General features: G+C 39.1%; 1 protein-coding gene and 1 long non-coding RNA gene across 3 annotated transcripts in view; one reads left to right on the top strand and one right to left on the bottom strand.

Moving 5' to 3' along the window:
- Positions 1-22,818, bottom strand: part of MCTP1 (multiple C2 and transmembrane domain containing 1) — a 292,805-nt gene that overhangs the window by 233,244 nt on the left and 36,743 nt on the right. The window lies entirely within an intron of this gene.
- Positions 218-15,195, top strand: LOC128137365 (uncharacterized). The gene is made up of 2 exons (XR_008233676.1): positions 218-335; positions 14,084-15,195. It is a non-coding gene; the product is annotated as an uncharacterized LOC128137365 (long non-coding RNA).

Raw genomic sequence — 22,818 nt, 5'->3', positions numbered from 1 at the left:
TACTGGTCTGCCACTGTGTCCATCACATTGCTTGGACAGAACAGATCCTCCTGAGGTGCAAAGAGATAGCAAGTTTGCTATACATCTTGATAGGTTGCTCTCAAAGCTAATCATCCTAATAAAAATAAGTTAGATATGCCTTTTTACATAACAAGAACCAAAGGCACTTGATTGACGTGCCTACATTTATGTAATGTTGCAGAAGCAAGCAAGATACCGTCTCCTTTTTCCCTACTCTCACCACTAGCAATCTTGCAGAGAAAAATGTGCCGAAGAGACCCTTTTTGCTCCACTGAGGTACTCCTGGATTATAATCATTCTCCACCTTCTTTTAGGTAAGCTGAGCATATTAAACTCTAAGGTATTCTCTGTTAGGCATTTTCTTCAGCCTGCAAATTGTATTTATGACAACCCAAGACTCTATTTTTCAACATCCTTCTAAAAATGCAGGCACTGTGTGCAATATTCTAATGTCCTTCTCAGCCACTCCTTTCACTTTCACAGGTGAAATCAACTCTCCTTGCAGTCAGGATTTTCAGTTCTATAAATCTCAAGGTCACTATAGATCATTTTGCTGCAATGTTACACTAGGTTCTCTTGCTGAATTGCTTACGAACTATTTATCCTAGATCCTTTTTATAATTTCTCCTTTCCAGAATACTATTCCCCTCTTACAGAGATGAGATGTGCATTTCCCATCGCTCGATGTATAGGCAAACATCAATTTTGAATGTATTTAAAAACTGTTCTTTGTTTAAATGAGGCTAGTTTATAAAGTCATTCAAGCTGTCATCTATGCGTCTCTGCAATGTGTCGCCTGCCAACTTTATTAACAGCAAACGTATTTACTTCTAGATCATAAAGTGTTGGAAAGCACAGGATGGAATGCCCTGGAAAACCTCCATAGAAATATTTCTGTTCAGTAATGCTAGAAAATGACTATTTTTTGTGCATGACTATTTTTAACATGAGTTTTAATGATACTGTGCAGCAAAAATTTTTAGATATAATTGAGCAGTGTTAGATCAGCTCCCTGTAATGCTGTCACTGGAATGAAAGGAAAAGGCTAAGTTTATGCCTCAAATCTCCCACCCCTGCCCTCAGCACAAGCTCACTAACATCCAAAGCAAGGTAACAGAGCTCTCCTGTGCACCTCCTCTCCCCTGCCTAACCCCTGTGGGCCTCCTGCTCACACCATTTCACCAAGCTCGTTCAGAGCAGCTTCAGTGTGCCATTTGCACATGCACGCTCAAGTGCAGCAAGGAGGCATTGCAAAATATATCCTGACATCTCAGATGTACAAGGAGACGACTGCATCTTGCATTTTAAAATGACACATTTCAAAAGCATTTTCAATAGATGTCCCTGGCATAAGCATTAGTGATCCCTCTACTGATATGCTTCAACAATAATACTAGATATATGCCAACAGGAGCATCAGTTATGGACTTCTGTTCAGTCTGCAACCATATACTGTATTTAAATATACCAGATTTATAACACCAAGCCACTAAGTTTCTTTCATTCTTATTTGAATAATACATGCCAAGAGAACAGTAAGTCAACATTTTGCCTTTGTCAACATTATTTTTCATACATATTTTTCTTTAACATCTGATATTTTTAAGTGTTTCAGCAGTCACTTGAACATATGTAATTAAGACCAGTTTCTGCTCCTGGACAAAAATAAAATTGTAATAAGCTGCATTACCTTACAAACCTTCTATTAGTTACATTCTCTAATGAGAGTATAGTCTTACAGTCACAGCAGAAAATGTTACAGGCCATCAATATCAAATTATGAATTCCAACACAACATGTTGAGCACATTTTGGCACATTCAAAGACAAATAAATCTATTGCAATTCTTTATAGACAATTGCCCTGTCAAAGGGTTGGTTTTTTTCATAATTCATCAGTGACCAGAACAAAGACTTAGCAAGACCCCACAATGAAGCCACTGACTGTGAATGATTCAGTTTACAGCTCTGTCTACAGAGGCAAAGGTGAGCAAGACCACGTCAGTAGCCTACAACTACCCAAAGGGGTAGCAGCAGCTCTACATGAAATGTGAATGGGTATCCCATGCACAGATTTGGATTTACTATATATGCATAATAAAAATATTTTTAAATAGTAATGATAATAAAATGCCTCCTCTCCGACAAATAACCTGAAGAAGAAAAAAAAGAAGCTTGAAACACTGTATTAAGATTGAAATACTGACAAATCTCAGTCTCCCACAAGAAAAGATGAGGTCAAATCTAAACAAGCATGCACCTCCCGAACATCTTGTAAAAATCTGCAGTTGTCAAAACCTAAAAGTTTCTGGGATTCACCCCATTTCAGCTCAGCTCCAGCCACACCATATTCAAAGACATTCAATAAGCCCTGATAAATGCAGGTCCGCATGTTGGGAAACTGGTACCAGGGTATAGGCCAACGTGGCAAAACTCCATGGCCCCAGAAAAACATAACCAGCCATGAATGAAAATGAGAGAGAATGCAAGACTGAAAGTCCTTTCGTCTAAAAACAAAAAGCTGCAACTGGATGCTACCGATACAAATCTTGCTCAGAAAATACGGTATCCAGTCAGAGGGCCATCCACATGAGGCCACTGACATTGCAGTAAAACAATATAATCCAAGCTGAAAAGGAATTCAAAGACCAAAAGAGCTGACCAAAACCATCAGAGAGAGTCTGCAGCAATGAAACATGCAGCAAGTGTTTAGACTAGTTCCCATTCACTACCTAGTAATCCTGATTATGATGAACTTCCTATACAAATGTAAGGCAAAGCACAGCATCTATAGGATCTAAAATGTCAGCTTGCTAGTGCAATCTGATTTACAGATCAAATAGGAAGCTAGTGCTTCAAATAGCTGCTTAATTGTGCTTTCCAGCAAAATATACAACAAAAGAAAGCAATCTGCTTGTTCTGTTAGAATCCATGCAAACAAAATATGAGTAAGCACAAAAGAAATAGAAAATCTGCAAGCAAATTTTAAAGACTAAGTTATTTTCCTATATTCATCCTGCAGGTCCTTTTAAATGGCTCATGAGATCTTCTACATTTTCATGAACAGTATGAATTTATCTAGTACTCTAATCAGACTTAATACTTCAAGAATCACTTTGCAGAGGTTTCTATCTTATTTCAGATATTCTTATAACCATTTCTATTTTTAAAAAGAAATAAGGAACAAAGAAGAAAAAGTCAGCAATTATAGCAGTGGAACTTGAAATCCCATGACGATAGTTCTGCTTTTAGCTTCACAGGGCACCAAACAACTTATCTTCACAGAAGAAACAGGCTATCACCTCCAGCTAGCTAGCACTGGCTGGAGGCACCACAGCCTTGCAGTCACTTAAGATTTCAGTGGGCACTTAGGGAACAATTTCAGTCATCTGCTCACTGTTGGCACTGAAAGACATGGAGATTTACAACAGTAAGAATTAATTACGGGTGCTTATTAAAGTAGTGCTGCAGTATGACAATTCTGAAACCATACACATTACCAGTAAAAGCATTGTCATTCACTTATACATTGCCACTGAAACGACCATAAAAATAATTTTTAAAAAAAACACAACAAAACAACAAAAAAATCCCAACCATTCATTGTTAGAAAGAGAGGTTGGAAATAACAGAAGAGGGTCAGATTAAAATTCCAGTGTCAGCAGCATACTCTTCTGAAGCACCACAGCTGTGGTTTAGGGAGTAATATAACTATTGTATTCCTCATCAGTCACAAGGAATAGTCTGCTGGCTTATGCCTCTATGGTTACCTGAAAAGCATGTTCTAAATATTTTCTAGAAATATGGCTATAATATAATTTTTCTCCTTTGAAAAGTAGGTAGTACTTAATTTTACAACATAAAAGAGCTATTTGTAATCACTCTTAAAGAACTATCTTCTCTTAAAGACTTCTAGTAAGTTTAATTAAACAGATAATTAGGATGAAGAAGCATAACTTACATAACACATCAGTTTCTTTCAGAACAATTATATAACGATACATCTAAATACAACAGAAACAATGACAGAGTTTATTCATGTGTATCACTGCTCCAACAGATCTCCATCTCCCTTGAACATGCTTTATGTCCTAAAACAGAGGAAAGTAAAGCAGTGGCTGAAAAACTCTCCATCACTACAACTATTAACATCTTACCCACAGAAGTGAGATACTTGCTAACTGGGAAAATACATGGCATCTATCTCAGAGAGCTTCCTGACTAGATTAGAAATGCTGAAAGAGTTTTGATTTTTGCCTATAAATAAAGGTCCCAATTTAAAACCTGTCTACTTAACGTAGCTTCTCCCCATCAGATCCAGTTTCTGACAGGCAGCAAGCCAAGCTCTTCTCCGTGTCCCTTGTTTAATTTCAGGAGGCTGCTGCTGGAGTCCTCTGCCTTCATGCACAGGCACATGGACACATGGAGGAAGTAACCTTCTACTTTCATGCCCAGTTATCCACTGCATTAGGAGCATCATTGTCCACAGAGCCTCTGGATTTAGGCAATCTTAAAGCCATGTCACTTCTCCCTCATCCAGAAAGGATCAGTTTCTCCATTTGCATGATGAGGCACTGTTTTACTACTAAAATGCAACCCAACTGTATATATGTAACATATTAATTTATATTTTAGGACAACGGACTGCTTGCATTTCCTCCACTACACTTGAGATATATTAAAATGTTACTGGTGAACAGAGCACTTCATCCCAAACAGAAAAAGTATTTGCCAGAAGTCTGTCCCGGTTCTTTAAGGTAATCCCCTTACAAGACCAGGGCTAAATAAACACAGCACACTCATGAAACACAGCCATCTAAATTATACAATGGCATCAGCAAACTCCTTTGGGTAAGGTAGAGAAGACTGGTGGGATGTCTCCCTGCTCTCCTGGTGTCACACATGGCATACACCATTCCTCCTCAGTTCTGTGATAAACTGTTTCCATTGCTGATTGCACAAGAGAAATCCCAATTCAGAGTTTGACAGTGGCACAGAAAATAACTAATAAAAACATGAAATCACCACCGAGAAGAGACAAATATTTAGACTCTTCCGAATGCCATGTAACTGAAGCACAGTGAAACCTCGTTTCTTCTGTTGGAGCACTGATGTACACAAATGAAGATACTTTATGCGTACGCACACCCCTGCTAAATACAGCTAAGTACAACATACAAAGGTACGTGCATACTTGTTTAATTTTTTCCAAAAAACCCCACATCTGGAAAAGCCAGAAACCTCTCAATGGACTAAATCTAAACTTAAGCACATCAAGTTACTTAGCTGCCAAGTTTAAATGGTACAAAAGTACTCATATTTCCTGAGGAAGGGCTCCACACACAGACATTTCTTTCTATTGCCCTCTGACAACTCAATAGTTAAAGAAAAAGCCTGCATTCCCTTTGCATAGAGATCTCTCCAGATTAGTTGTATCACAGGAGACAATCACCCCCAATACAAACCCGTGGGTGAACACATTAACCTCCTTCACTGCAACAAAAACTTGAAGAAACATTTAATAAACTAAGCCTAGCAAAAGCTAATGGAACTGGAGCACTTCCCTACAAGCAATGGGGTATTGCAATCACCACACTGTCACCAATCACCAAAATATCGGGGATGGAAGACAGAGAGGTGCTTCATTTAGTGACGACAGTAACCTGTAACTTGTGCAAGAAGTCTCTCAGGTTTAACTGTGAGAGATACAGAAATTGTAGGATCACTGTTAGGTGAAGAACATTCCTTTTCTAACAAACTTTTTTGCCTTATTCTTAGAACTCGGAGAAATGGTTGCTCTACTTGCTCCCAACTATTTGACAGAATTCTCAGAATTTTAAAAGATAGCGTAAATATGGTCAGGTGAAATAACTAATGTAGCATATCCTCCATTTGTCACCTCAGATAAAGAATATACTTGAAAAGTTAAATAACATCTCGACCATACATTTTGCACACTACAAGAACAACAATATAAACATAAATTAACAACCAGGATCTGGAATAGATCTGCTTTCAGAAACTGATTGTGTGGTATGTCAGATTATATAGAAATTAGTAACACAAACATGCATATATACATTTTTTTGTTATATTCTTGCACTGTAAGAGATTATATACCTCCTTCTTCCTGGAACTGAATATTAGCATTTCTTTGGGGCAATTCCTCTCATAGATAACTCTGTTAAAGAATTATTTTAAAGGCTTTCATCCCCCCACTGCATTATCTTTAAAAGAAATGGAAATGTCCTAGCTGTTACACATAAAGCTGGAAATGTCTCAGTTGTTACATGTAAATCTGAAAATATGTGCTACACATTTGAACAAAGCACTTTCTAAAAAGCAATGTGCATGTGTTGAAGGTTACTAACTAGACATTATGTTTAATATAAACTACTTTTAAATTAACTTTAAAAACACAGAACCAAAATTTCTCTGAAGCAGCATAGGAGGAAAAATGTTTGCTTTCAGAGATTGACCACAACAGAATTACTGTAATACAGTGAAATTCACTATTTTCATTATTTATCTCTTCAACAAAGATTCAGAACACACTGGGTTTGAGTAAAAAATCAGCAGGATCAAAAATACTTCTCAGAGTGGAGAAACAATTAGGGCCTGCTGTTGTTTGGCACCGGAATACAAATCCATGCAGCTCTTCCCTTGTATGCCTAAAATTATGTACATGTGAAAGTATTTTACTAGACTGAGGTCAAAGTCATAAATTAAATTTCTACAATGGAGGACCTGCCTCATAAGTAAAGATGATTGTTTTGAGACTCTATTCCACCTAATGAAGTAAATTTGTACTGCATTTCATTTTGAATGATGGTACACTGCAAAGGTCGGCATTTATTATTATTTAAACAATAAGTTATACAGTTCTCCAAAAGCAGAATCAAGTCTCCTAATCTTGGCTGAAATGCTGTCAGTTTTAGGTGTGATGCACCTTGCAGTGGCTGCAGCCAGCTGAGATTTAACTCAAGTTATCTAGGTAGCTCAACTGTAGAGCCAAATTTAGCCCCAGCTGAATAAACTGCCAAGAGAACCTGCAGCAATATTCGTGCTGGTTAACCCAAGCCAAGATCCTTGCTGTTGAAGCTACAATACTTGATAGAGAAATTGGTGGTTAATAACTCACTCATCTTTATCACTATGACATTGATGAGTACGGCATACTATTAACATAGAGACAGAAGCAGAAAGACAGGAGTTGGTGAAACGATTTCAGGGAGTGAGTGGCAGCATCCAGGTTTCCCAGTGTTGAAGATCAACCTAAAAATGTGAAATGATCTGTTTCTTTCTGTGCAAGATGTTCTTTGTAAGTATATCAAGCTGATAGTCTAAAGACACTTAATCGTTTGTAATCAGAAAAGAAAACAGCTAGCATTCTTTAACCAAGGACATCCTGGAGTCATTGGGCCTTGAGGAACTTCAAAGAAGAATTAAAAGACTGATAAGAAGGAAACATCCTGCCCTAGAAGGGAACGAAAGTTGAGTAATTGATAATGGGCATGAAGTCAGTGGACATCTGTGGTAACTGGGGGAAAGGTAAAGGCGGCAGGGGGAGATCATGACCACCGACTCAATTCAAGACCTAAAAGACTTACACCCCCCCCTCCTTGAGCATGCACTGTAGAATAAAAGAACACTGTACCTTTAACCTGAAGCAGAGAAAACCTTAGCCCAACAGAAATGGTGGCAGATAAGCAACCACCAGTAATGATTTTGGGAAAGGACTTTGGAAACTGAGTGGGTGAATCTGAAACTGTATAAATTGCTTGCTCATTTAACTGCAGGGTATGCTAGCTTTGTGGAATTACCACCTAGCACCCATCTTTGCACAAATATGAAATAAATAATGTCTCTCCCGAGTGTGTGATTATTGGCTCTTTGCACACCAGGTGACGAATCCACTTTTTGGACAACACCAGCACATGGATTAGCACCCTTCCCACAGGAATCCATTACCTGTTAACAGAAGAGCCTTAGCACTACTGGAGTCTACACAAACAAAATAGGTTTATCACAGCACAGGAAAAGTGTAGGAGAAAAAGATTTAAAACGAACAAACAACCAAAATCCCTAAACATGAACAGAGAAGCAATTATTACATTATTAAGTCAGTTCCTATGAACAGAAATATTCTGACAGAAAAGTTCACACAGGCTCTCATCAGAAGCAGATCATGCAATTACTTCAGTTTACCTATTTAAACCACTTACTCCTCTTAGCAAGACGCTTTTTTTCATACGTGCCCGTAAAGCACCAAGAACACTTCTGGAAGCACACATGTATTCGTACACTTTCATAACAGCTGCTTCGTTCATGTGCTGCTTCGTTCCTCGTTCAGCTCTGCAGCCGTGGTAAATACTTTCACTTATCTTGTAGGCAAGAAAAACTAAGGTTGGCTTGAGCCTGTGGAATTAAAATTTACAAATATACCCGCAGCACTGTCTGAGTGGTGCTTGTCTTGAGAGCAAAACAGGTACAAGCCGTGCCATTAATGCTCCGTGCAGCAATCTGACTTCTTCTTAAGTTCTGGCTGCTCAACTGCAGCTGTGACATTCAAATAAGCTAAACCTGGCAAGTGAGCAAAAGAGCCCACCTAGGAGATCCGAGTTTGGACACAGTGCAGTCCAGTCACACGATGAGTGAAAAATTCCCTACACAAATTCTGTCCTGCAATTATTATTTTCTTCTGAAAAATACTTTATAAAATATATTAAAAAAAATACTAACACAGAAATTAGGTCCCTGAAAAAGGTCTTCATAAACAAGCAGACACATTGTCATCAGGTTTTATTTCCACTTCTTCCAGCTGGCAAAAGAGCAAAATCATAACTGCAGTGCTTGGCTGATGCAATTTTTTTTTTATTCTAGAACAGTTCACTCAAATGCAAGGGTGAAGACAATAATAAACTCTGCCAAATATGATTCTGATTTTCTGATACAGAATTCCGCCTTGCCATGTGCTCTATCAGCAAATGTGTATACATGGCTACTAGCAGGTGAAGAGTTCCAGATTGTAACGTCTTCCACAAAGAGATGATACTGAGCTCTACACAATGCATCACTAAAGCACTTTTAGGTATGCTTTGATGTCAAACAGTTTGCTGAACTGGGATCTATTGCCATGTCTTCCAAACGAGCTGTTTGTTCAGGGGGAATTGTAAAAACAATATACATTGTGGCTTCAGAAACAGGGATTACAGACATTTTTCAGCACTTAACTGACACTGATATGTGAAAAACGCTAACAAATAGGGACTCAGCTCACACATATCTGAGCTGATACAAAACAGGAATTCAGGCAGATAAAAGCAGTGCTAGAAATTTAACAAGTACTCCCAATCTGAAGAATGTCTGTTTTTATTTCTCAGGTTAATGTCCCAGTCTTCAGGGTCCCTAATGCCTGAGGGGCAAGAAGTCCAAGTACAAGCAGATCATTTGAATCCCTCCTTTTGTTGTTTGTTTTTTTAGGGGGGTTCTTTTTTAAGCATTAATGGAAGAATTCAGAGAAAGCCCCCTTCCATTTGTTTTAAAGCTTGGTCATTTTTCTTTCTGTTGTTTTTCTACATGTTGACCTTAAAAACCAAACCAAACAAACAAAAAGCAAAAAACATGAAAGGTGTTTGCGTTCACCCTTCCAATGACGTGTCATTAGGAAGTAGTAAATTAGTTAGCAGTATGCAAACATTATTTTGCATATCAAAATCCTAAAAGATTTTAAATTTTACTCATTTTTTTTCTAACAACAAAAGCATAGACTTGTTTGGCCCTTATGTATCTGTACAAAAATGTGCAAAATGACAAAACATAAAACATGTTAGAAGAGATGAGTTAATGTCAGATTTTATGAACTGAAATTGGGAGGGGGCATGTTCAGAAATGTTACTTTTTTAAAAGAGCTCACTAAAGTTTAGGGCACACACTTTTTTCCTGCACCTTATCATACTGGCTTCTTGGTTTTAATATGTTCAAAACTTTTTTTTTTTAATTGTAGTTTTTATTTTATATTTCATAATATCCAAACAACTTACGTTCTAGGAATAAATGTGTTCACTTGTGTTTTCAAATCTAAATAATTCAGGAAGATGAAGCAGTAAAAACTATGCTTCCTAACATGTAAGAAAATTCTTGAAGAAAAAAAAAAACACGCTCTATGCTTTTTAAAATAATTTTTTTTCTTGGGCTCACAAGAGATTAGCATAACACATACTTATTTTTAGGCATTTATCTTCAAGTACATGAGTTCTCTTTTTTTCTATTTCTTCCAGAAATTTAATAAAGCATAGTACTGGAAGGTATGACAGAATTTTCTGACCTTCTATTTTATCAATTTTCCAGAACTAAAGGACACTACTTGCTATTAAAAGAGAGACTTTCCTGTGTACCTTCAACAAAAGGCAAACATTCTTTCACTTTTCTATAAATTCCTTAATTATTTCTTGCACCTAGATTTTGAATAGAGTGCGGTACATGGGAAGTCAATCTCCTGTCTTTACATAGGTATCCTACACTGCAAAAAAACCCTGCAGTGGCAGATTAGCTGTCTCATTCATTGGTGAAATAAGTTCTGTGGATTTCTGCTTCTTGCTCAAGCATAGTGCAGATGAAAGTGAAGCTACAATTTTTCCCTTTAAATCCTTCAGGACAACCAGCAGGAGCTTTCCTAAAACTGTATACAGCAGTCTCTGCCTCAACATTACCAAAGTTTGTAGCAACACCGCTTTCGCCATCCCTGCTCCCCTTTCTTCACACCTCCTTTTGACAGAATTCTCATCCTTGCCATTGCCAGGATTTCCTCCATAATTTACTGCTCTTGCTTACTAAATCTTGTCTGCTTAAAACTTTCAAAGACAAAAAGAACTCACAACGTTGCATTACCACATCAAAAAAAGGTGACTCAATTTGAACATAACCCCTCTGTAGATCAGAAATTTCTGAGTCCAAGATTAGTGGAGACTGGTACGATTTACCAGAATAAATTGTAATTATTTATTAAAGATCAAAGTTCTTCATTTTTGTTGGCTTTGTTGTGCTAAATGGTCACATGAAAATATTATAGGGTGTCGTATTTGTACCATAAAAAACAAGAGTTACCCAAATTCACTGCTTAAATTAACATCAGAAGCAGGTACTAAGACATCACCTGTAAGAACAGCTTCCAAGAACCACTCCAGCATCTCCCACCCACAGCTAGCATATTCACCTATTCATTGATTGGTCATACATGGTATATATGACCCCCAGTAAATTTGGGATACACTATTCTACTGGTTTAATCAAATGCTTGCATGAAAACTGAGTTCCAGTATTATCTTTACTTAACTTGAACATACATGCAAAATATTTTATCAAAGTAATTATCCCAAAATTTTATTATAAATGCCAAATTTTTTTTCCTTTTACTTAATACATTCTAATCCTGCTAAATCAATACATCATGGGCTTTATTATCCTAATTATAAAAAAAACCCTTCACATGAAATTATCCATGTAATAGTATCTTATATTCACCAGATTCAAAGTCACTAAAACTCATTTTGCATTTGCATTTCAAAAGCCAAATGTTTCGTGCATTTTAACAGAATTAAAACCCTTAATAGCAAACAAAGTTTCAATTTAAGATTTTACAATATTATTCCAGTTGATTTACATGAACCTTCAGCCTGAACTGCCCCAGTAGTTCTTACTTTAGTAAGTCTAATACAGTTTGTGCAGTGTCATCATGATATATCCCACATACCAAATTTCTCCCATATATGTGGGTTTATGTATAAACCCATGAGTTTACATAAATGGTACTTAAGCAATTAAACATCAAGATTTTAATCACTACTTTTCTGAAACATTGCATTCAATTACTGGTTTTGCCACATTTTGATTTTATGCCACTTCAAAAAATTTATAGTTCCAATCAGTACCGGGAATTAGTACAAGAAGGCTGGGGGGGCTGGTGAGGGGCGTTGATGTCATCCTGCAGATTATAGGGTAATATTCTTCAATACTGAAATTTTGTAACTTCTCCTTCCAGGAGAGTAACTGAAGGCAACCGATGCAAATCAGCCAGTGCTCAGCACTTCCATAGCTGAACATGAAGAACCCCATATTCATGACAAGCAAATAATTCATATGCTGACTGGCAAAAGGAGATTTTTAACCCAGTTTTGGCAGACACAAATTTTTTTTTAAATGTCAGAAACTAGAATTCTACTCCCTTACCCCAAGTTCAGAACAGAGAGAGAGAGAGAAGAACATCTCTTTGCTCTGCTCCCACACCTCACAAGCTCCATCCGCAGAGCCCCCAGAGTCCAGCTCCTCTAAAGCTTCTGCCAGCAGCAACTGCAGCTCCTGCCTTGGATTCTGCACCTCAGACTAGCAGCCTTCTCTGGGCAACCACTACAGCATCCACCAGCATACAAACATGATCCCAGCTTGGTCTTCTTTAGGAAAGGGGCTGAGGGAAATACTCTTCCTGAACAGTAACACCTCGTGCTTTGTTTGGAGCACAGCAGCATACCAGCTGAATTCCAAAGTCAGACTGCACAGTCATTCAGTCTTCAGTCTCTCTGCAACCAAGACCATCAACTAAGATATTGAGCTAAATCATACTACTTATAGGTTTCCATGCATAAAGAAAATAAATGTCATTAATAGTAAATGTAGAGTCTTCGGCGTCCAGGTGGGGCTCAACAGTAGGCAAATGCTGACATGTATCCACGTTGAATGTGGAAATTTCTAAATTACAGTTATGAAATGTCTCTATCACTGACTTTATCCACACACTGATACACTGTGTGAAGGAGGGCTTAAAATCCTTTCCACAGGACAGAGGACAAAAAAAGCAATGGGTAACAGCCATTAGATCAAGTCCTGGCTGTCACAAACTAACTAGTCTTCTAAACTAATCATCTCTACATGTAGCTGTCTATTCATTACTTTTTATCATCTGCTCAAAGAAAGAACATGCAAACAGATTTAAGACACAAAACACGTATCTGGCTGAGGATTTGGCTGTTCCATGTATACCGAGGCAGACAAAATCCCAGTCATGTCTGCCAGAGAGGCAGGTAATACCGCCAGCACAGACAAAAGTTTTTCTTCAACGCTGCAGCTCAAGAACAGAACATGCTGTATTCAAGTTGACTAATACACATCGCCTTGTTTTGAAAAGGTCACCATGTGTTGCTAGAAAATTTCTGCTCTCTGCATACCTCCCAACGAGGCTAAATCTTGCACAGGAGTTCAAGTTCTTTTGCTAGAAGAATCATGAGATGATAAAACCAAGCAGCTGAAACCAACCCCCCAGCCTGTGATTACAGGGTTCATCCTTGCAGGGGGAAAAATAAGGGAAGGGGGGGGAGGCTAAAAGAATACGTTCCCAGAGAGACGGTGTAAAGACCAGGAACACAGCACTCTCTCTGGCACACTGACAATCACCTAGAAAGACTGCATTACTTGGCAAATAGAAAAGGGAATACTTTCCACTACTACCCTCTATTCCTTCTTGGTGCTTCACACTACCAGACTGCTCTGCTTCTTCAACTTTCTCCTATTCTTCCTCCACTGCTTTGCTCCTAGACGGATCTTCATCAAACAAAAAGCATGTGAAAACACCCCAGAACCCGTAAATATCAATTTAGAGCAATTTGGTCTTCAAAGTTTTTACAACAAAAAGTTTTTAAGGAAACTGGTATCTAGGATAGCTATTCAGAGAATTCAGTAAACATTAAATTGTGGTCCACTAAAATCTTGATTAATGCTTCAATGAGAGCTTTAAAAGATAAAGTTTGCAACTGTTAAAAATGTCAGCTTCCCAAAAGCTTTACGTGAAATTTGAAAATGCAATCAACAGAAGCAGGTACAGTGGCTTCTTTTCTTCTTTCACATCATTTTTGCATAATCCTTCCACTGACGACTTATTTACAACATTAATTAAGCTGCCTATCCTTTAATAATGCCTTGATAATGTTTGTCGATCTTTATCTTATCGTTGCAAAAGAAAAAAGCAAAATTCTTCTCCAGTTCTGATCTTGCTCATTTGCACTTTGTCCCAGCACTCCACACCTGTGTGTGAACATTCTCACACGGAATGAAGACAGAGGACAGAAGTCTAGAAGCCAGCAAGGGAATGCTCCATCTGGGCTCCCATCTTCAGTCTACTGGGAAGATGGACAGGCAAAAATCGGTTTTGCTTCATAGGTATCTTTCTGCCTTGATTTCCTAAGTGGTATCTGGAGCTTTTTTATGCTGATTCATTCTTACACTGGCAGTACATATTCTGATTTTGTGGTTGAGGAAGTTGCATCTTTCTGGTTTCTGCCATGCAGACCTATTTCTGACTTTTCATAATAGTCTCAGACAGTTTGTTAAAAAACATTAAAAAAAAATCACAACTACTTTTGTTACCTCCCTTGGTTACTACATATGTACCTAAAAGTATAGTTGCCATAACTTTGCAATTGGTGTAATGAAAAGAACAGAAAGAATTAATCTACAACCAGAAAAGCCTCAATTACCTGAAATTCCAGACAATACAGGTTTGCCATGCTATGCCTACTGGAAACAGGTGGGATTATTTCAAACTGCAGTTTGTGAAAGCCAGAAGGGTTTGCAAGGGTATTTTCTGTTTGTTTTAACAAAGCTCTCTCTGGAAAGTTTTCCAGTCTAGATGGGTAAGGGGAATAAACAACAAAACATTGGTGATATCTGTAAAACCTGCAATGTAACTAGTCTGGTGCAGTTTGAGAGGAAATGCTAATTTAAATAAATGTATACAGTCATCAGAAAAAGAATGCTTCACTACAAGGCCACTCTGAAAAAATTTTTATCCTCAACTTCAGCTCACACTCACTTGCCTCTGGTACGCTGCCCGCGTTTGACAACTGTGTCCACCTTTTTCCAAGGGTAAACAAAGCTAACAGCACTAACACCTGCTTGCCATTGGAGTTAAGCTTCTTAATTGTAAGAATTATTTGCAATGCAATGCTTATTTGTAATGCTTTGCTTAACTTACATTAGCAAATGCAGACACTTTTTGCTTGATAATCGGCTAACCTATGTAACATACTTTTATAGAAGTATGTGCTGACCTGTGACAAGCAATTTATACGATTTACTGACCGTGCTCACTTGTACAATAAATTCTGAGCGTGCTCCTCATACGTTACACTTCAGTCCCTCTCTGCTGGGCAGACACACCGTAGTAGCAGAAAGATAACAGATACCTAAGTCTAGGTCAGGAGGGCTCCTCTGGGAGCACTCATCCCAGCTGCGGGAGATGCTGAGGAGGCAAGGGCAGCAGTGGTACACTCCACAGCTCTGTACGCAGCTCCCCAACATCCTGATCCACAGCACAGCCAACAGAGCTCTGTTAACTCAGAAACCCTCCTTGTAAGCAAGTAGCCAGGACTCAGAGGGTAGGGGCAAATTCTGTGCTTCACCACTCTCAGCCACCACCCAGAAACACATTTTGCAATTGGAAAGCACAGAGGGGCATTGAGGAACTACAAAACCAGTATCTGAAGCAAATAAGCCTTTTTCAGGGCTTAAAAGACTAAGTTAAATGCCATTCTCTGAAGGTAGCTTGAAAGCTAATTTTTCTACTTCAGTAGAAAACCAAAGATCTCTAGTAGTCAGACTGCAGCACACACTCCCTGATTCTTTCATCTGGTTCCTGCTAAAAGAAAGTCCTCCGGGGTCTCACCAACAGTCCCATAGCTAGTCACTCACAGAGGTGTTCTCTAAATTTCACCTCTCTATCTTACTGACCTGCCTACTTCAGAAGGATCCATATTGCCCTAGTACTCAACCGACCCATTCCTCCACTTGCACAGATAAAACCCAATCTTTTCATTTCTTGTTTTTCCAAAGAAACACAGAACTTAGAGGTTCTGATTAAAGTAATGAAGGTAGTCTACACTCATAACTTAAGCTATCTTCCAGTTTCTCCTCTCTTACGACATGCCCATACCTTCCTCAGGATGTGCACAGCCTAGTGTAAGGATCTGAACTATTTGGCAGGACTACAACAACTCCAGAATAGGAGACAGTATAGCGACGTCCAAAAATTGCCATGGACAAGGTCATTAGTCCTTTTCAAGGCAGGACTTCCCCCCCCCGCCCCAAACATGAGCATGTATCAGAGTAAATGGATGTTTACAATCTGTAATAGCATTGGGCGTCTCTGTCCTGTGCCCCACTGTACAGGAAAACTTTTATGTCCCTGATTATCTTACCACGCCACAACAGCCTCTGAGCTTTATCGGCAAGAACTGCATGATACATTATCTGTACCAGTAATTTTCAACAGAACCAAATCTCACAATTTCATGCTTTGCTGCTTCAAATATCTATGGGTTTTAAGACAGAAAATATATTTTGACCTATTACTACCTTACCGTGTCTATGGTTAAAGAGTAGTGCAAGACAGAACAATTTACCTCACTGCTCCTTTTCCTAGATGGACAGACTGAAGCAAGAGTTAACGCCTTGAATTTATACCACCCACAACATTAGAATAGTTAGGCAAATGAGTCATAATCATGGATACAATACAGATGTCTTCCATGCTTTCCACATTAGTATACGGTAGCCAGAATCAACTGTCACCTTGTAAAGCATCACAATTATTTTTTAGTGCTGGAATAGTGCAGCAGAATTTATAGAAAGCAACTAACTACAGCTAGTCCTATGGCAATCTACGTTACTCTGCAAACATAAGCAAGGTACACATAAAAGACAATAAATATGCATCTTATAAAGTAACTGGAAAAAATATCCCCTTGATGTGTAACTAGTGATCCTGAAGTGAAAATACCTCAGAATTTACAAATCAGATATGTTGCTCAAAACCCCTGGGAGAAACACAGCCATATTTTGCTGAACAAACAGCTCAAATCCAGAAAGAGCAGCACGACCTAATCAGCTCCTCCATCTGACCTGGCTCATTAAGATATCTATTTTGCTAGTTTGGATTACAATACACACAAAAAATTGCTCATGGTCAGCTGGTATCAATTAAAATAAGAAACATGGCATTATTTTCCTTCTTCCACCATGTGAACAATCTGTTAATGTCTGAAAACATGCAAACCATCTTAACCTTGAAAGGAACAAAATGACAGAAATATTTTGACTCAATAGGTAAAGGAGGTCCAGGACCTGGTGCTAGAGATAGTTAGAGCACTTTCAAATTCTTATGTCTGATTAAAAGTTTAAGGTTTATTTTTATTTTTAAAAAATAACATTCCTTTCCTGCAACCTCTTTGTGGTTCAAAATTAGTCTGCACAAAAAAATGCAAAACAACCTTGCATTACAGGCACAAAAGAGACTGGTAGATTAAACCATATATCCTTTTCTCAGACCATCCTGGAACATACTAAGTGAAATATGCCTTTCCAGCATCAAAAGATACATCTTCAAAAGCTAGGGAAAAGAGACCAGAAGAAGCAGGTAAAGAAATTTGGGGGTTTTGTTCTACTGCTTTGATTTCAGTGAATTTCTTTCATTCAGTCCTTGGCCTAAACAGGCACCATAATCTATGGAGTGATTTGTAAAGTTTTCAAAATCTAAAATATTCAGCTACTTTTACTGTATGAAGTTTCTGAGCAATGGCCAGGAGTGAGAAGGAATTAAAGAACCAGTTTAAGGGGACACTGAAAAGGAGTTTGTATCAGCCACTAACCTGAGCAGCTCCCTTTCCTTCATGCCTTTTTCTCAGAGCTCCATTTCTCTATTAAAACAAGTCAATCCCTGGTCCTTCTAGTCTCTTAACACTCGTCTCTGCAAGCATGATATCTATACAGACATCGGTAATAACAAATGAACAGAAGCAGCATTTTGCTTGGATGGTATTTGAGATATAGTCTATCCTCTGTCTCCCCCATTCCCGATCACCAGGAAAGGGCAGCAAAAGACATTCTGCAAGCTTCACTGAAAGCATGAAGCAAGAGGAACCAAGTGCACACCAGAGCTGCTGGTCCTTTTCCTACTCCACGCTTTCTGCTGCCTCATCAACAATCCTTTCACTCTCCTCAAACTGAATAGGCAAAGTTGTCTTGCTCAGCAGTTCTTCCTTCTCTCTTTTCTCATAGATGTACATACAAGTCACTTATTGTGGTTTAATAAGTGGCTGTTAGCTGACCTATATTAACTGACCCATGAAAACATCCTCAGCCCGCTGCAAATGTAAAATAAAATACGCTCTAGTAACCTCACTGGCTGCAGCTGTCTGTACTCATTCCCCAGTTTTGCAACAACAAAACGGTGCTTTTTCCAAATATAGAGGTAGGCTTTTTTTCTTTAGGGTACTTGCTTTGTCAAGTGTTCCCTGCACTTGCAAGCATATGGAATTGTCATGCTGAATGATGCAAGGCTTCAACAAGGCTTGTGGCTGCCTGTGATCCATGGGCAGCCAGGAGCCTTGGTGAAGCTGAAAATGCAATAGCAACATTCAATGTAGTTAAATGAAAAAGAAGTTTGATACTTATTAGCTAAAACTGTGAAAAATACAACCCTAGGGACTCTTGATAAATGCCACATGACTAGGCTGAGTACAAACACAGAAGCTAGGAACTGATTTGGATGCAGCTGTGTGTGTGTGTATGGCAGAAGCAATCACGGAAAGAGAAAGCCAAGGTGACAGCCAATAAAGATTTGGAAGAATAGTGGCTGGCAGAGCTAGCCTGAAATTATAAGTAAGGAGATGATTGTCTCTTTTTTTTTTTTTTTGCTCCTAGTTTGTCCAGCAAAATGGAGGGGCAGAAGAGACTGCTGTGCATTCTTTATAAATTAACAGGATCTTACCCAAGAAATACTTGACTTATGAGTTTGCCCGCTAAAATCCCGCAAGGCTCCAAGCAATGGATAGCCATTCGGGTCTAAAGAAGGGTAGAATTTGCATTGTATCAGGTTTTTTTAAAACTAAAAAAAAAATTCTAAAGCTGAAAACAAGCTTACAGCAGAAATTTGGACTTTGTTATCTCTGTGATGCCCACTGTTCTGGTTTACCAGCGCTTACTGACCACAGGTCTTCCATTTACAGCGTTATGTGTAGACTATATACAAAGTGTGCAATGGCATGAAGCATCATACGTGATATGTATACATACCCACATATTCACTTGTATTATTTGCACAGCTCTGTGAGTATGCAGGGAACCCAGCAAGCACATAAATAAAATACAGGCCATGTGATAAACAGCAGTATAATTTTTTTTTTAAATGCCATGCTCGCATATATAAATTTATCCCTCTATGGTTTCATGACTCCTTGCAGCTCACGTTATTGTTATGTATGGCTGCACTGTGATCTTTGCATTATTTAGAAGTTTTACTGAACATTAGTTTCATTTTTCTCCATAAACCTTTTGAGAAATCACTTCAACCTGAATAGTTCCAGTACAGTTTCCTTCCTGTCCCCTTCTTAAGAAAGTCATTTCATGCTTTAAGATAAATCAACCAAGATAAACCAACCAACAGCTAACACCTGGTTCAGAAAAAAAAAAACACAATAAACCAAAAACCTCAAGAACTAAAAAAATTCAGAACCTAACTGGCTTTTTTCAGATATTTTTAACATGATCAAATGCAATAGTTAACACTATTGTATAATCTAATGGTTCGTTAATGTTAGTTTAGTTAATGATTGCAAATATTTAACTTAAGCAGTTATCTGCAGGGTCTGTAGCTTTGTGTTCAGAAATCACCCAAGAGACAGAAAAAGTGGCTGTTAACCTTTGACCTTGGACATATCAACATCGTCAGTTTGAAGGACTATATGAACTTCACGCCAGCACTTTAACAGGACTTTAAATAACGTGCTCATGTGCTTAAGCATGTGAGACCACTGTGCAGAAGGAAAATTTGGAAAACTACTTAGAAATACTTTTGAGATTTCCTATGAACAGGGTGTCAACCAGAGATCCCTCACCCTCTCTCACCTCTCCTCCTCCTTAGCTGAGGAAATCCTCTACCATGTGTGTGTTTTAAAACTTTTTTGTCCCCCCTCAGAAACCTCCAATTCCTTTCTGACCCCCTCCACAACCCAAGGATCAGGGTGTGAAGAGTGGAGCCCTGGCAATGCCTTCAGGTTAGAGTTGCAAATGAATCAAGGATCTAGGCTGCCTGAACCACTCCACCTCCCAGGTGCGGTGCAGTGGGCGCCATATGGACAGCTGGGAAGCCAGAACTCCCCCACGAGCAATGTACAGTAGCTGGTGGCACAGAAAACCTCAGTAGCTGCATGAGGACTTTGTATGTGCATCCTTAGAACATTATTATTGTTTTTATGAACAAAGACACAGCTGAGACAGCTCCAATTTAAAGGTTATGCCAGATGAGAAAAAGAGTTCTAGCATGAAAAGCTGAAAAAATGCATTTGAAAGTTCACCCCAATCTGTATTTCATTTTCATTCCACTAAATGCTTTCTACTTGCACACTAGCTTCACTTCACTCGTAAGATTTTCATGAGTATCTTTAGAGAAGATACTGAAACACCTTCAGTCTGTCTACTCTCATTTACTCACAGAGTTTATTGTGGAATTTCCTCTACTGTAACACACAGGATCATATGTACCAACATGTTTGTTAAGTGTTAAAGATGCCTCCATTTTTATCACAGGACTCATGATATTCTGAGGTTTTCTTCAGAGCTCCTAGAAGCAATACATCACAGTGAAATATTAAACCTTACGTTAAAAAACATCCTTTCCATTACATTTTGAATTTTTTAATAACCATTGTGCTCTTGAGTCTGAAGATTGAGGAGAAATGAGTATTTCCTGACAGTCAAAAGGAAGCCTCAGAATGCATCCAAAATAAAACACTAGTTTCCGTCTCACAGTTTCTAAGCTTGTAGCTCTAAGAAGCACGAGTCATTCATGAACACTCAAGGACTGCAATACAACATTGCACTTCAAGATCAATGCATGATTACCTTCCCCCCCCCCCCCCCCCAGATTAGTTCTCAGAGCACTCACAGTGCCTGCAGTGGTTCCTGTAAGTCTAAATCTATCCCGTAACAGGACAGCACTTTTGCTCCATGTGTTTCTAGGTAATTGTCTTGATATGTGACTCTTCCCAGCAAATTGTTTGGTCTTCTCAATGACAAACATGTAACAAATGTTTAAGAGGAATGCTCCATTTTTGTAACAGTAAGAAACTTGACAATTCTCAGCACCACCAACACAGTGAAAGTGTGCTCCACAGTACAGCTTTAACAATTATCTTGCATGCACATACAAAGCAGCTAGTCCACAAGCTAGTAACCTCCACGTAAACAGCATGAGTTTACATTTTCTGGAGGGTGCAAGAACGACTTTTAAATATACAGTAAATTCTAAGACCAGATTCTCCTGACTGGTGAGCCGAATGTGCTACAGGATCTGTCAAAGGACATGCAAATCAATAACTTTATACCACGCTGGCTCAGGGCAAGCCTCATCAGCCACACTGCTGCTCCAAGCAGTCTTAAGATCAAGTTGCAGCCTGATTTCTAGGACAAGAAGAGTATTCAGGAAAGCCGGGTCTGCCAGGATACACAGCTGCCTATGCACCTTTTTTTCTCTGCAAACATCTCTTGTGCTACAGACTTAATGGCTGATGATGCCTTGGGCCTTGAGCACCCAGCAATTCCTCACGTGCAAAGAGTTCACCACAAACTGACACAAATCATCCCAGCAGCTTGACCCCATCACAGTAATGTAAAACAGCAGGACTTGAATTTTAAAGACTTTAAGTAACTGAGAGTCACAGCCAAAAGTCTGGATTAACAGAGGTGCTTTTTTTAAATCAGAATATGGATTCCTCAAAAATGAGATAATGACAACATAAATGTTTAGAAGTGTAGTAAGTAGGATTCAGTAACCTTTTGTTTCCATTCTTACTTATTTAGAGTATGCTATTAGAGCCATGTAAAAGTCTACCTTGCTCTCCTACAGGAATGCCTGTACCAACTCATTTCTTCTAAAAATCAATTTCTGGTCACATACTGAGAAGTCCTGTTGTAGGCAGGCATCCCAGGGAAGGGGAGAATAGCTGAGGATATACCTAGAAATCTAGAGGGAAGAAACACACAAGTAATTCCTTTTGACTCTTTCTTCCTCTGCCCTTTCCTCTTCTACATTCAGACCCTCCTGCTCCCCCACAAGAACTTTTTCAAAACTTCCCATGCAGTATTAGAGCTGGTGCAGATGAACACATCCCATGTTAGAGCTATCAGTGCTTCAAGGTATTGCTGATCAGCAAGCAGGAAGGATACCCTTCAGCCCCCCTGTGGTAAACAAAAGAAAATGCTTAAAAAGCATGTCAAGCCTCGGAAGAGCCACACCAGACTGTGCAAAGAAGAAACTCAGATTGTAAACAGCGCTTCTCTTTTTTCATTATGAAACGGTCCTCCAACCTGCTCCTCCAACCTGCTCTACACACCAACACAGGTAAGGACATGCCTGCTCTCTGGCCCCACCTTGCATCAGCTCCTGCTGGGCTACGCCGCCACAGGCTCCCTGATGATCCACACTGCCTTTTCTTCCCCATACATACATGGTCCCATCCTGACCCCAAGCCCAGCACCCCCAGGAGGGATCGCCCACCCAGCAGTCCGCCCTCCGCACCCCACACCAGAGTGCTCCCTTCCCGGGGAGCTGCTGCCAGCAAGGAGTTTTCCTCACAACCCCCTGCAAAATCCATTCCTCACCAGGCCCCCCAAGACAGACACCCTCTGGGACCCGGTCCTGTTATACCCAGCTTGGTCTGTGCCAGACAGGAGATACGCCGTGCTGGATCTGAAG

Source organism: Harpia harpyja, chromosome Z, assembly GCF_026419915.1.
Source record: "Harpia harpyja isolate bHarHar1 chromosome Z, bHarHar1 primary haplotype, whole genome shotgun sequence".
In the NCBI taxonomy this organism is placed as follows: Eukaryota; Metazoa; Chordata; class Aves; order Accipitriformes; family Accipitridae; genus Harpia; species Harpia harpyja.
Note: the sequence above shows the minus strand (reverse complement) of the source record. Positions and strands in the feature narration are given on the sequence as shown.